We start from the raw sequence: 12,253 nt of genomic DNA, 5'->3' as shown, positions 1-12,253 counted from the left end.
TTGGTAACCCCTTCAGAGGATGGTGTGATAGGAATAGGAGGTAGGAATTGGCTAGGCAGTTAGGGTAAAAAGACCCCAAAGAAATGTAGCCAGTTTCTTGGCTAACAGTCAAAATGTCCTTGAGCCTATTAGTAACATACTCTGTTCCAAAGGCCAAAAATGTCAAAAGTATTTGGGAGCTTGTATCTAATCCTTAAAAGATTTTAGGGTTACCTCTTTGGGGGGGGATGTTGGAGGGGAGGAAGTGGGCATGGATTTGGTCAAAATGCCTTATATGCATGTATGAAATTCTCAATAAAGTTTTTGTAAAAATTAAATAAGATTGGCTAAAGATTTAAACAGAGAGTTATCAAAAGAAGAAATAAAGATGGCTAAGAAACATCTAAAAAATAGTAAATAAAATTAAAGAAAAAGAAAAAAAAATTTATACAAGGTGGCTTGTAAACTGGTAAGACCTTAGTAAATGATGTCACTTGAGGATGGGCTATCGCGTCCCTGACTAGCTAAGGTAAAATGATAGTGTGGGAATGCCCTATGTAGGTACTCAAACAGAAGAAGGCTAAGAAACAGTTGGACATACCTTCCTTTGGGACTGACCAATTCTCAGTTCTCTAGGAAAATTAAAAACTTTAGATGCTGTACTAATAACATCTAAACATTTTCCAGATGTTTTCGAATTGGTATGGCCTTGCTTTACCAATGCATTACAATTAGATTAGAATACATGTGCCAGCACCTAAGTGTTATTAGCAAAAACAATGAGTCTTTCTGTAAGAAATAGTGTATTTTAAAATGAAATGGTGATCTTTTTTAAAGGCTAAAAACTCATTCAATTTTATGTCTTACAGTGTTTACACTGAGTTCAATATTGTATAACTGTATTAATTCAACTGTGAACCTAAAATTTTTATAGCCACTTTAGAAAGAGATGTATCTTTGCTCTGAAAATTGTTATGGAGTATCTTAAAGCTATAATGAAATGCTTCTAAAAAGTAAAAAATGAAAAAAAATGTATTGTATCCATGAAGTAGTTTCCGGGTCTCTGGGTCTCTGGGGTTTTGGAGGTAAGGAAGTGTCAATGAACATTCGAGTTTAAGACCACTGAGGGCCTGGCCCTGAGTCTATTCTGCTCAGCACAGCGTATCCCACCTTTAGCTGAGTGCTTTCCAGAAACATGCATGTAAAACAATAACTTTCTTTTTTCCTGTGTTTTTGAGACAGGATTTCCCTGTAGCGGGGGCTGGCCTGGAACTCACTATATAGACCAGGTTGGCCTTGAACTCACAGAGATCTTCCTGTCTCTGCCTCTCGAGTGCTGGGACTACAGGCATGTGCCACTATGCCTGGCATAAAACAATAGCTTTTGAGTTAAAATATACGAGTGGAGTCTTATGGAGCTAGACAAGAGAAGAGAAAGCAAACTACAAACAGTGGCTGAACAGAGAGAAAACTTCCTTTATTTGGGGTACATATAACATTCTTAATGAGACCTTTTTAGGGCCTGGGTCTTGTGTTAGAGGAGCAAAGAATCATTAAGATTTTGTAAAATTGCATGTTTACATGTATGTAAGCATCAAAATGTCTTTATTGACTTTTGGTGACTTGAGAAACATGTCTAAGTCTTTTATTGTTTTATCTATCATGTTTATTATAACTTATGTCAGACACTGTGTCTAATACTAGGGCAACAAAAATATCCAAGATACAATTCCTGCCCTCACATTGCACATAGGTGTAGCAGGTAAATGGTTTTGAACAGGTATTTCCAGTGGGGAGTGTCAAATGTCTTGATGAGGAGCTCAGAATTCTATGGGGACAAATAGGAGGTAAATGCAATGGAACGGGGAAACAAGCTACCTGGAGGAAGTGGCTGCTTGAATCTCAGCAGAAATCCTTCCTTTGGGTTGGGCTGGCTGTGGTGCTCTCATTCTCTCAGCCTTCCAAAGCATGATTCCATTTCAGCTTCTGTCAAGGATCAACACTTCTACTTCCATGGAAAGCAGCTCTCTCCTGTAAAAAGCTTCCACCTGGAAAAAATTTGCCTCTTCTTTTCCCCTAAGTCACTACTTGACCTACTGCAGACGAGAACAGAATTTCAATGAAGATTTTACCTCCCCACACAGGCCAGTTTCACCCAAAAGAGCCTTGCACATAAGGATGTCTGAATTAAAAATAACTGTTTATTGGTCCCCTACTGTGAGCTGGAGTTGTGATTCCCTTCTAAAAACATGATGTTGTACTCCTCTCCTAGGAACCCTGAGCTACGGTCCTCTCCCAAGGGCTGAAACTGTGTTACTCTCCAGAGAGCCAGAGCTATGGTTCCTTCCCATCAACCTGGAGCCATGGTCCCCTCCCGTCAACCTGGAGTTGTGGTCTCCTCACACGAACTGGATCTGTGGTCCCCTCCTGTGAGCCTGGAGTCATGGCCCCTTCTGTGAACCTAGAGCTGAGGTCTCCTGTGAGCTAGTGTTGTGGTCCCCTACCATGAGCTGGAGCTGTGTGCCCTTCCCATCAACTTGGAGTGCGGTCCCCTTCCATGAACCTGGAGCTGTGGTCTGCCCCTCTGAACCTGGCTGGAACTGTGGCCCCCACTTGTGAACCCAGAGCTGTGGTCCCTTTACACGATCTGGAGCTGTGATCTATACGGGCCGTTGGAGTGATGCTCCCTTACCCCCACGAGCTCGGGTTATGGTCTCCTGTGAACTTGAGCTGTGGTCTCGTCCTGTGAGCCTGAGCTATGGTTCTGTCCTGTGAGCCTGAACTATGGTTCTGTCCCATGATCCTGAGCTATGGTTCCCTCTGGTGAGCTAGAGTTGTGGTCCCCTTATGTGAGCTTGAAGCTTTGAATCCCTTTCATATTCCTCTGGCAGTAGGATGATGGTGGAGCAAAGTAGAGCATGGAGGACTTCCTGATGCTGGGCAGTAGTTTCAGTCTTTTTGAGTGACTACATTCCCTACAGCCCCCTTCCCTGAGGTCCAAGGTTATGCATGGCAGAGAGATTGCCTCTTATGTTGGGGACAGGGAAGTCCTCTGTTATTTGCAGATTCTGGCCTTGGGAGGATTTATACTCTGGAAAGGATCTCCCACCTCCCCTGAGGCCCAGCTGTGGTCTTTACTCCACACGTAGTCCTGGGTATCTAGGCCTTGATGTTGGACCTCTCCCGTGACCTCTTGATTTTCCATTATTTTTCCATTACTCTTCTCTAGTTCCAGTATGCCTTCACATTTTTCCCTAATTAAACTTACTGTAGAAATAAAAATCACAGTTTCAGAAGAAAAAAAAGGGGAAGAAATAGAAATTACTGCAATAACTAAACCGATACAATCTTCACACTAAAAACATGCAATTATATCTTAGAATACCAATTCAAAATTATATGTCTACTATAATTTTTGAATATTGCTTACTGAAAAAACTGTACTACAAATCTTCAACAATAATTTGTCACTGGTCTCATAATGTGAGTTTGCCATTCACTTTCCAAATTCTCTAAACTATACAGTCTTTCAATGTAATCATGTGACTTCTTAAAGAAAGCAATGTTAATAAAATATTTTTTTAAAAATAACCATTTATGTTCCCTCATTCAGTGGGAGGGCCAGGAACACAAAAGGTCACAAATGACCAAAATGTAGAGATCAAGAGTCTGCTGAATGCTGGTCCTTGGGCAGGACTCCTTTATTAAACTTCACCCATCCGAGGGTCAGGAACCATCATGGAAGAGGGTGCAGAAAGATTGGAAGAGTCAGGGAGGAGGTACATGACCATATGAAAAGAGAGCCCTACAAGCTCCTGGGAACCTGTTCATAATGATTCTATGATAATGGTATCAGCATATACAAGTCCCATGCAAACTCAGGCAGACAAAAACCCAGCATAGAACTGGGAAAATGAACAGCAGACCCCAATCTTATTTGAAGGAATATTGGCAACTGATTGCTGCTAGGTGAAGAAGAGCTGATCTTCCTAAAACAGGGGACTCTAGATAGGCTGACTAGGCCTCAGTGGATGAACTTGCACTGGGGAATGGCTAGGGACACTGACCACAGTGGGTCTTAACATGGATGACAGAATATATGGGCTCCAGTGGGGGGCCTATGGGAGGGTGCCAGTGGGAACAGGGATATAAAGATTATCAAAATTGTTTGAGGTGTTCTGCATGAAATACACAAAAAATTCAATAAAACAAATAACCTGTTTATTGAGTTGGTCTAGCTATAGTGTTTCCTGGCTCTAAACCTTCCATGTTCTCAGATCAGAAAATCTAGGCAAACACTCTCTGATTCAGAAACTTGATTTTATATTGTAGAACTTAGAACTTTCCTCTGAAGAATTAAAATTCAAGTAATTTTTATTCCGTTTTGTTCCATTGAGCAATAGTTCAGTTTTGTAAAGAGCAATAAGATGAGAGGACACCACAAAAAAGTGGAGCCTTCTATTCTAATTAGTGATAGCATTATAAAGAACAAAATTTCAGTTTGGGTTTAAAAGCTACCCGTCAACTGAATAACAATTGCCTTGCTTTAAAGAGTTGGGAGTAAATATGTAATTATCTGTTGGTCCACCCAAATCCTGTTCTCAGGATGAATTTTGTAATGTAGGAAAGCAAATGTAAATTAATCAGTTGTTATAACAAGAGTATGGTGGTTTGAAAGAGAAACATCTCCCATAGGCTCAGGTATTTGAACACTACTAGTTGCTCCAGTTCACTCTTTCTACTTCCTGCCTGTGGATGGAAATGTGATCTCTCAGCTTCCTGCTTCTGCTGCCATGCCTGCCACCTGCTGTCAAACTTCTCCCCAATGGAGGACTCTTATCCCTCTGGAATTGTAAACTAAAATAAAGAAATCAACTATTTTATAAGTTGCTTTTGGTCATGGTATTTTATCACAGCAACAAAAAGTGACTAATACAAAAAGGTTGATAAATAGTCTAGATTGAAGGTGGTTGTCCTAGCTTTCTTTCTGTTGCCGTGATAAACACCATGACTGAAATTAACCTGGGGAGGAAAGTGTTTATTTGATGTTATAGGCTATTGTAGTTGGTAGTTGAAGGAAGTCAGGGCAGGAACTCAAGCAGGAACTGAGGGAGGAGAGCTGCTTACTGGCTTGCTCCTAGGCTTATGTTCAGTTAACTTTCTTATACAGACTAGGTACACTTCCTAAGGATAGTACCCCACAGTGGACTGGACCCTCCTACATTAATTAGAAAGAAAATGCCCCAGGGGCTGGAGAGATGGCTCAGCGGTTAAGAACACTGGTTATTCTTGTAGAAGACCTGGGTTTGAATTCCAGCACCCACATGGCAGGTAACAACTGTCTGTAACTCCAGTTCCAGAGGATCCAACAGCCTCTTCTGACCTCCATGGGCATTGCACGACACCATGGGTGCACTTACCTACATGCAGGCAATACACGCATACACATTAAAAAAAAAAAAGATACCATCACGTGCCTTACTTTCCCACTTCAGCTGATGACCACAGCTCTACTTCTCCAAGCTTCTAAGCTATCAACCAATAAATGTCCTGAACACACTATGATGGCTAACCTCAGATATCAACTTGACACACCTGAGAAGAGGGAACATCAATTGCAGGATTTTCTCCATTAGATTGGCCTGCGGGCCTATCGGGCATTTTCTTTCTTTTTTTAAAAAAATTTATTTATTATTTTTTATTTTATGTGTATGCGTGTATTGCCTGTAGGTAAGTAAGTGCACCCGTGGTGTCATGTAATGGCCCTGGAGGTCAGAAGAGGCTGTTGGATCCCGAGGAACTGGAGTTGTGGACAGTTGTTACCTGCCATGTGGGTGCTGGGATTCAAACCCGGGTCTTTGCAAGAACAACCAGTGTTGTTAACTGCCGAGCCATCTCTCCAGCCCCATGTGATGATATCTTATTCTGTTTTCTGTTACTATAACAGAATACTGTTAGAGTATCAGTAAGCCCCATAAATTGAACTAGTCAAGACTCAAAAATGTCTAGTCTCTCTGTTGGAGGACCCACTTTTCCAGTCTCACTGGTCAATTACCTGGTGATAGAACCACTCCCAGGAAGGCAGGTCCACCTTAAATTATGCTAAATAAATGGGCGGAATACCTGGTGTGTTAATAAGGCAGTGAATATTTCCTGTCTGGAACTAGCCCAGATCCAGACCAGCCATAGCCATGTAGGTCTCCGTAAGTCTGTCTGCTTTCCTGAACTCTTCAGGAAAGCATAATTTCTCCTTTTCTTCTTCATGCCTTTCTTTCTAAACATGCTTTCTCTAAGGCTTTGGGCTGCCCCTAGCATCTTGTATTTCTTCACTTTTTCCCTAAAGCTTCCTCTCCCAGCCATGTGGCTGCGAGTCAGTCACATGTCTGACCTCCATGCAGGATCTAAACCTGCATGGCTTCATGATTTTCTTTACTTCTTCCCACTAGTCACCTCCTCAAGGCAGGTGTCAAGATTACCAGCTCACCTGCCCTGAGGATTTTTAAGACTCTAATAAAATTGTAAAAGCTTCTGTTTGGGTCCATTCTTAAACTCTTTTATGAATGAGACTAAGAACCCTCTAGGGGACCCTCTTTCTCCGTTTCAATGCCTTATACTGAGAAACTTATTTTTTCATAGTTCTAGAAACTGAGAAGTTCAAAATCATGTGGCTGGTGTTCAATAATATTTCCTATAGTTGCTGAGATTCCAAAAATGGATGATTACCTTCTGAAAGATTTTTTATTTTTTGGTCTTTTTTTGAGACAGGATCTCCCTGTAGCCTCAGCTGGCCTGGAACTTGCTCTGTAGACCAGGCTGGCCTTGAACTCAGCCTGCCTCTGCCTCCTGAGTGCTGGAACTAAAGGCATGTGCCACCACACCCAGCTTCTGAAAGATTTAATAGCAAATATATAATGGTGAAAAAAATTAGAGACATTTTCCCCAATCCCGTCCCTTCTTTTTGTAGTTCTACTTGTCAAATGCTATGATATTTCCATAATAAGTACACGTGATGGGATACCTGGTGTTCCATCCAAAGTTTCAGCCTTGGAATTTTAACAATGGTTATTTATTGAGCTCTTACTGCATACCAGACTATTTCCTAAGCAGGTTGTATATAATAAGTCATCTAGTCGTCACAAAAGCTCTACAATAGGAGGTGCTATTACCCTCATTTGGTAAATGAGGAAATTGAGGCATAGAGAATCAGACTTCAGCTCAAATTTCTGTACTGATGCTCATTAACTTCATGAAATGGGCAAATAGCTTATGAGTTTTCCTTTCCTGAGCTATAAATTGAAGTACCGCTTGCAAAACGTTAACTTCTAAATTTTTACTTTTCTTTTTAATGTTATTTTATTTATAATTTTTATTTTATGTATATGAGTGTATTGCTTGCATGTGTGTAAGGGCATCCATATTATACATTACCCACTGAGGTCAGAAAAGGGCATTTGATCCCCTGGAACTGGAGTTATAGATGTTTGTTAGCTGCCATGTGGGTGCTGGGACTTGAACCTGGGTCCTCTGCAAGAACAGTCAGTGCTCTTAACCACTGAGCTGTCTCTCCAGCCTCCCTTTTTAAAAATAGTTTTTATTTATTAAAAATTTTTCAGAATCTTTTTATTTTTTTAATTTTGTGTGTATGAGTGTATTACCTGCATGTATGTAAGTGCACCCCTGTTGTGCAATGCCCGAGGAGGTTAGAAGGGAACTGGATTTCCCTGGAACTGGAGTGAAGGACCATTGTTTTAGCTGTCATGTGGGTGTTGGCATGTACCAAAGGACTCAATAGACTGTTACAGAGATATTCCTTCAGCCAAGCTTGTTGTTGCTCTTTTTTTTGTCTTTTTGAGCCAGGGTCTCCCTGTAGCCCCAACTGACCTGGAACTCACTATGTAGACCAGGCTGGCTTTGAAGTCACAGAGATTCATTATTCATCTGCCTCTGCCTCCAGAGTGCTGGGATTAAAGGTGTGTGCCACTTTAAGAGTTTGTCTTACCCCATTTAGACCAGCTAAGATCAAGAGAACAAAGGATACCAAATTCTGGTGAGGATGTGGGAAAAGGGGAGCACTCATTCACTGCTAGTGGGATTGCAAACTCATACAAACACTACGGAAAACAGTGTGGAGCTCTTAAAAATCTAAAAATGAATCTACCATATGACCCAGTTATACCACTCCTTGGCATATACCCAAAATACTCATTCTACTGCAGAGATTCGGGGACACCTATGTTTGTTGCTGCTCTTTTCAATTAGCTAGGAAATCGAAACAACCTAAATGTCCCTGAACTGATGAATGGATAATGAAAATGTGATACATTTACACAGTGGAGTTTTATTTAGCAGTAAAGAAAAACAAACAAACTAAAATAAAATAAAAAGAAGAAAAAATTGCAGGTAAATGGATGGGACTAGAAAGGGACACACCAAGTGAGGTAACCCAGACTCAGAAAAACAAATGGTGCATGTTCTCCTTCATTTGTGGGTCCTAGCTCCAAGTCCATACATGTGCGTATAAATCCTGATGTAACTACAGGAGCCAGGAAAATGGGACCATGGGGGTAAAGTGGAGAAGGAGTTCAAGAAAGGAGGACAGTAAGAGATAGGTGTTATGAAGGGGGAAATGGGGAAAGTGGGGAATACTTTAACTGGAGAGGAAATAGGAGGGCTATACAGGTGGATGGTGGATAGAGAGGAAAGAGAAATAATGCATAAGTGTTGTGAAAAGTCAATAGAAAAATACATATACAGACATATATACATATTTATTTTTTTATAAATATATTTTATAGTTTACTTTAGTGCATGTGTATAGCTGAAGGTTTTATAACAAAAATCACAGTGCCAAGCAAAGGAAACCTCCCTTCAAGTTGTTGGGCATGGTAATATAAGAAGCTCCCAAAATATAGGCTATTGCCATAGCCCTTGATTGCTTCCCAGAACTTGAAGCAAGCCTATGACACCTCATATTTAAGATACTTGGATCAACTGAGATGGAACTGACCTAGAAGCTTCCTCCCTGAAGACTAGCTCTCATAGTATCAGAAGACGCTATGCAAACTGCCAAGGGAGAAAAAGCAATCAATAATTTCATCCAGCTGTAAAGCCTAAAATACGACTGGCCCAGTAAATAGTGTCTATTGGTGAAGTAGTGGTATTTTTATCTTGATGGTAATCAATAGCTGTGCAATTGGACTTAAGGTCTGCTCAGTAGAAGAGAAATATGTCATACTCTAAGTGTACCCAAGTACACAGGGGTGGAGAAGTCATAGATGACTATTAACAGGTTCCCAACTGGTCAAATGCAGAGAATGTCTGTGAGGTGGCAAACTCTAAGTGACACATTTCTATAATGCAACCTCTGTACCTAAAGCTCGGCGAACATTGTGGAAGAGGGGGTGGAAAATATGTAAGAGCCAAAGGGACAAGACACAGGCTGCTAGATAATGTGATGGGGAAGCAACACTAATGAGATTTCCACAATATGATCTGCATATAATAGCAAGATCTGCATATAATGACAAAACCAGGTGGCATATCAAGAGAGATGGGGGAAATTTCAAGGGTCATCTCAAGATGAAGAGCTACAAGCAATCAATGGATGCTGAGGGAGGGAGAGTCAGTTTTCTCAAGGGAATGCTCCTTTGAGAGTTTAGGTAATTCCAAGTGGGCAGCCCTAAACACAGGTACACAGGAGGACACAGGAGCACCACTAAATGAACTCAGTGGATTGTGTATAATGTAACAATAATAAAGAAGAAAGGAAAAAGTGTTTGCTGAGCACAAGCCGGAGTAGGCAAACGTTCCTCCACATTCCTTCCCTCCATCTTCTCACCTTGGGTTTCTGGCCTCAGTTCCCTTAAAGATGGACTATGACCTGGAAGTGTAAAATGAAATAAACTCTTTCCTCCTCATGCTGCTTTTGAACATGATGTTTATCCAAGCAACAGAAAAGACTAGAACAGTGTGTGAATTGGTGTATTTCTCCTTTGTATGTGAACTCACATGTTTTTCCTTCGCTTTTAGTATTGTTCTCTGCACTGTGTTTTTGACATAGTCACTATGTATGGAGAGGATCTTTTCTTTTCATATCTATTTGGAATTCTAAATGCTTCTTACATTTGTACATTGATTTCTTTCTCTACAGTTCTCAATTTTCTGCAATGGTGTGAGTGAATGGGTTATCTAAGATTTTTAAGTTTATCTCAGGTTTTTCTTCTACTACATGGATTCTTAGGCTTGTTCTCTTGACTGTGTCCCAGACTTCTGGAAGTATTGGTAATTTCCATTAGTTTTTTTCACTAATGTATGTCTGAATGTATTGTCTTGACTTTCTCCTATAACTGAAATTCATTCTGTTTGGTCTTACCTCTTGATGCTTTAAAATTTTTTTTAACTTGGTCAATTATTTCTTTTATATCCAGAATTTCTATTTGGTTCCATTGGAATTCACTGTCATTTGTGTTAAGGCCTATCATGTCAAGTTAGTGTCCTCAGATGTCCCTCAGTGTAAGTTCATCCACTGAGGTCTAGTCAGTCCCTTTAAGAAGATCAGCTTTTCCTCACCCAGCAGTAATCAGCTGCCAATAATTCTTTGACTAAGATTGGGGCCTGCTGCCCATTTCCACAGTTCTGTGCTGTTTTTTTTTTTTTTTTTTTTTTTCTGCTTCAGTTTTCATGGGTCTTGTGCATGCTGACACCATTGCTATAGGTTCATATAAGCAGGGTCCCAGGATCCTGTGGGACTCTATTTCCATATGGTCATGGACGTCCTCCTTCCACCCCCTCTTCCTCAATTGTCCCTGAGCCCTGGGTGGGTGGATTTTAATATGCTTTCCATTTCCCTGGTTCCTGCAGTTACATCAGGATATATACTCACATATAAGGACTTGGTGCTAGGATCCACAAATGAGGGACAACATACATTGTTTGCTTTTCTGAATCCCTAACTTCACTTAATATCACAGTTTCTAAATCCATCTACTTACCTGCAGATTTCATGATTTCATCTTTCTTTACTGTTGAGTAGAACTCCATTGTGTAAATGTACCATGTTTTCATTATCCACTTGTCAGGCGAGGGACACTTAGGTTGCTTCCATTTCTTAGCACCACTCGGAGGCCAGATCCAGGCACTCTCAGGTAGTCTATACCCACGTTTTGTAAATTTTTAATGACAAACTATTGTTTGATTTCATCAAGACCAATAAACTAGTTATGCCAATTAACTTAAAGTTGGAATTTCTTGGAGTAGCTGAAAATAAATCATAATAAGAATTTGACCAATATAATATGAATGAGTAACATTTGGGCAAACAAAACAAAATTTTCTTTTATAGTTTAATCAAAAATTTTTTGTTGGAAGGGTTTTCTATAAATTTGTAGAGATTAAAAAATCTATATTATGCCAGGCCTGGTGGCCTTTAATCCCATCCCTTGGGAGGCAGAGAGAGGAGGATCTCTGTGAGATCAAGGCCAGCCTGGTTCACATAATGACTTCCAGGTGGGCTGGGATTAGGGAGATCCTGCCAAAATAAAAACAAAAGCAAAAACAACCCCCACAACCCCCCCAAACCAAGAGAATAAAAACCCCACAAGTGCAACAACAATCTATATTACATCTAAAGCAGTAAGTGAACTATCTATTATCCTGGAAGGTCTGTCTCTTTCATGGTTTTAGGGCATGGTAAGCTCGTGTGTGACCCCATTTCTCCTGTACTGAAACTTTAGTACTAGACAAGTTTCCACTCAAGTACATTTTAGTAAAATAGAGCATTCCATATGCTGCTGTTGCTATAAACATCTTTATATTCTGAAATAAGTAATACTACTTTTCTTGGAAATGTCTTCTCTCCTAGCTCTTTTCAAGGGCATAATGCCTTCATTGTAGGGCTGTTCCACTGTCCTCCTTCATGTTAGCCTGTCCCAGGTGCTTTCAGCAGACATTTTGAGATGAACAAGCAGATCTGAAATGGGAGGGCCAAATCCTATCTCTAGAGCCAGCTTCTCAGTGTTTAAACAGCACAGAACAATTTTCTAGTAAAATTAAACTTAGTGGTTTGTACTGGTTCCTATCCTTATAACCGATATAGATGTTTCCAAATGAGTCATAATTTTCTGGGTTTTACAATGGGAATAGAATTTGACAAAAGTCAGAACACTGGGTTTTGAAAGGTCATTCTCTGTCTCATATCTTTAACTTCTGTAAGATAATGAGTACATGGCAGTTAGCACTCAAAATCAAGGAGAATCAAGCCAACAAAATTAAATGC

The sequence above is a fragment of the Nannospalax galili genome, unplaced genomic scaffold (assembly GCF_000622305.1).
Source record: "Nannospalax galili isolate Female #2095 unplaced genomic scaffold, S.galili_v1.0 scaffold889, whole genome shotgun sequence".
Lineage (NCBI taxonomy): Eukaryota > Metazoa > Chordata > Mammalia > Rodentia > Spalacidae > Nannospalax > Nannospalax galili.
This window is presented reverse-complemented; position numbering follows the sequence as displayed.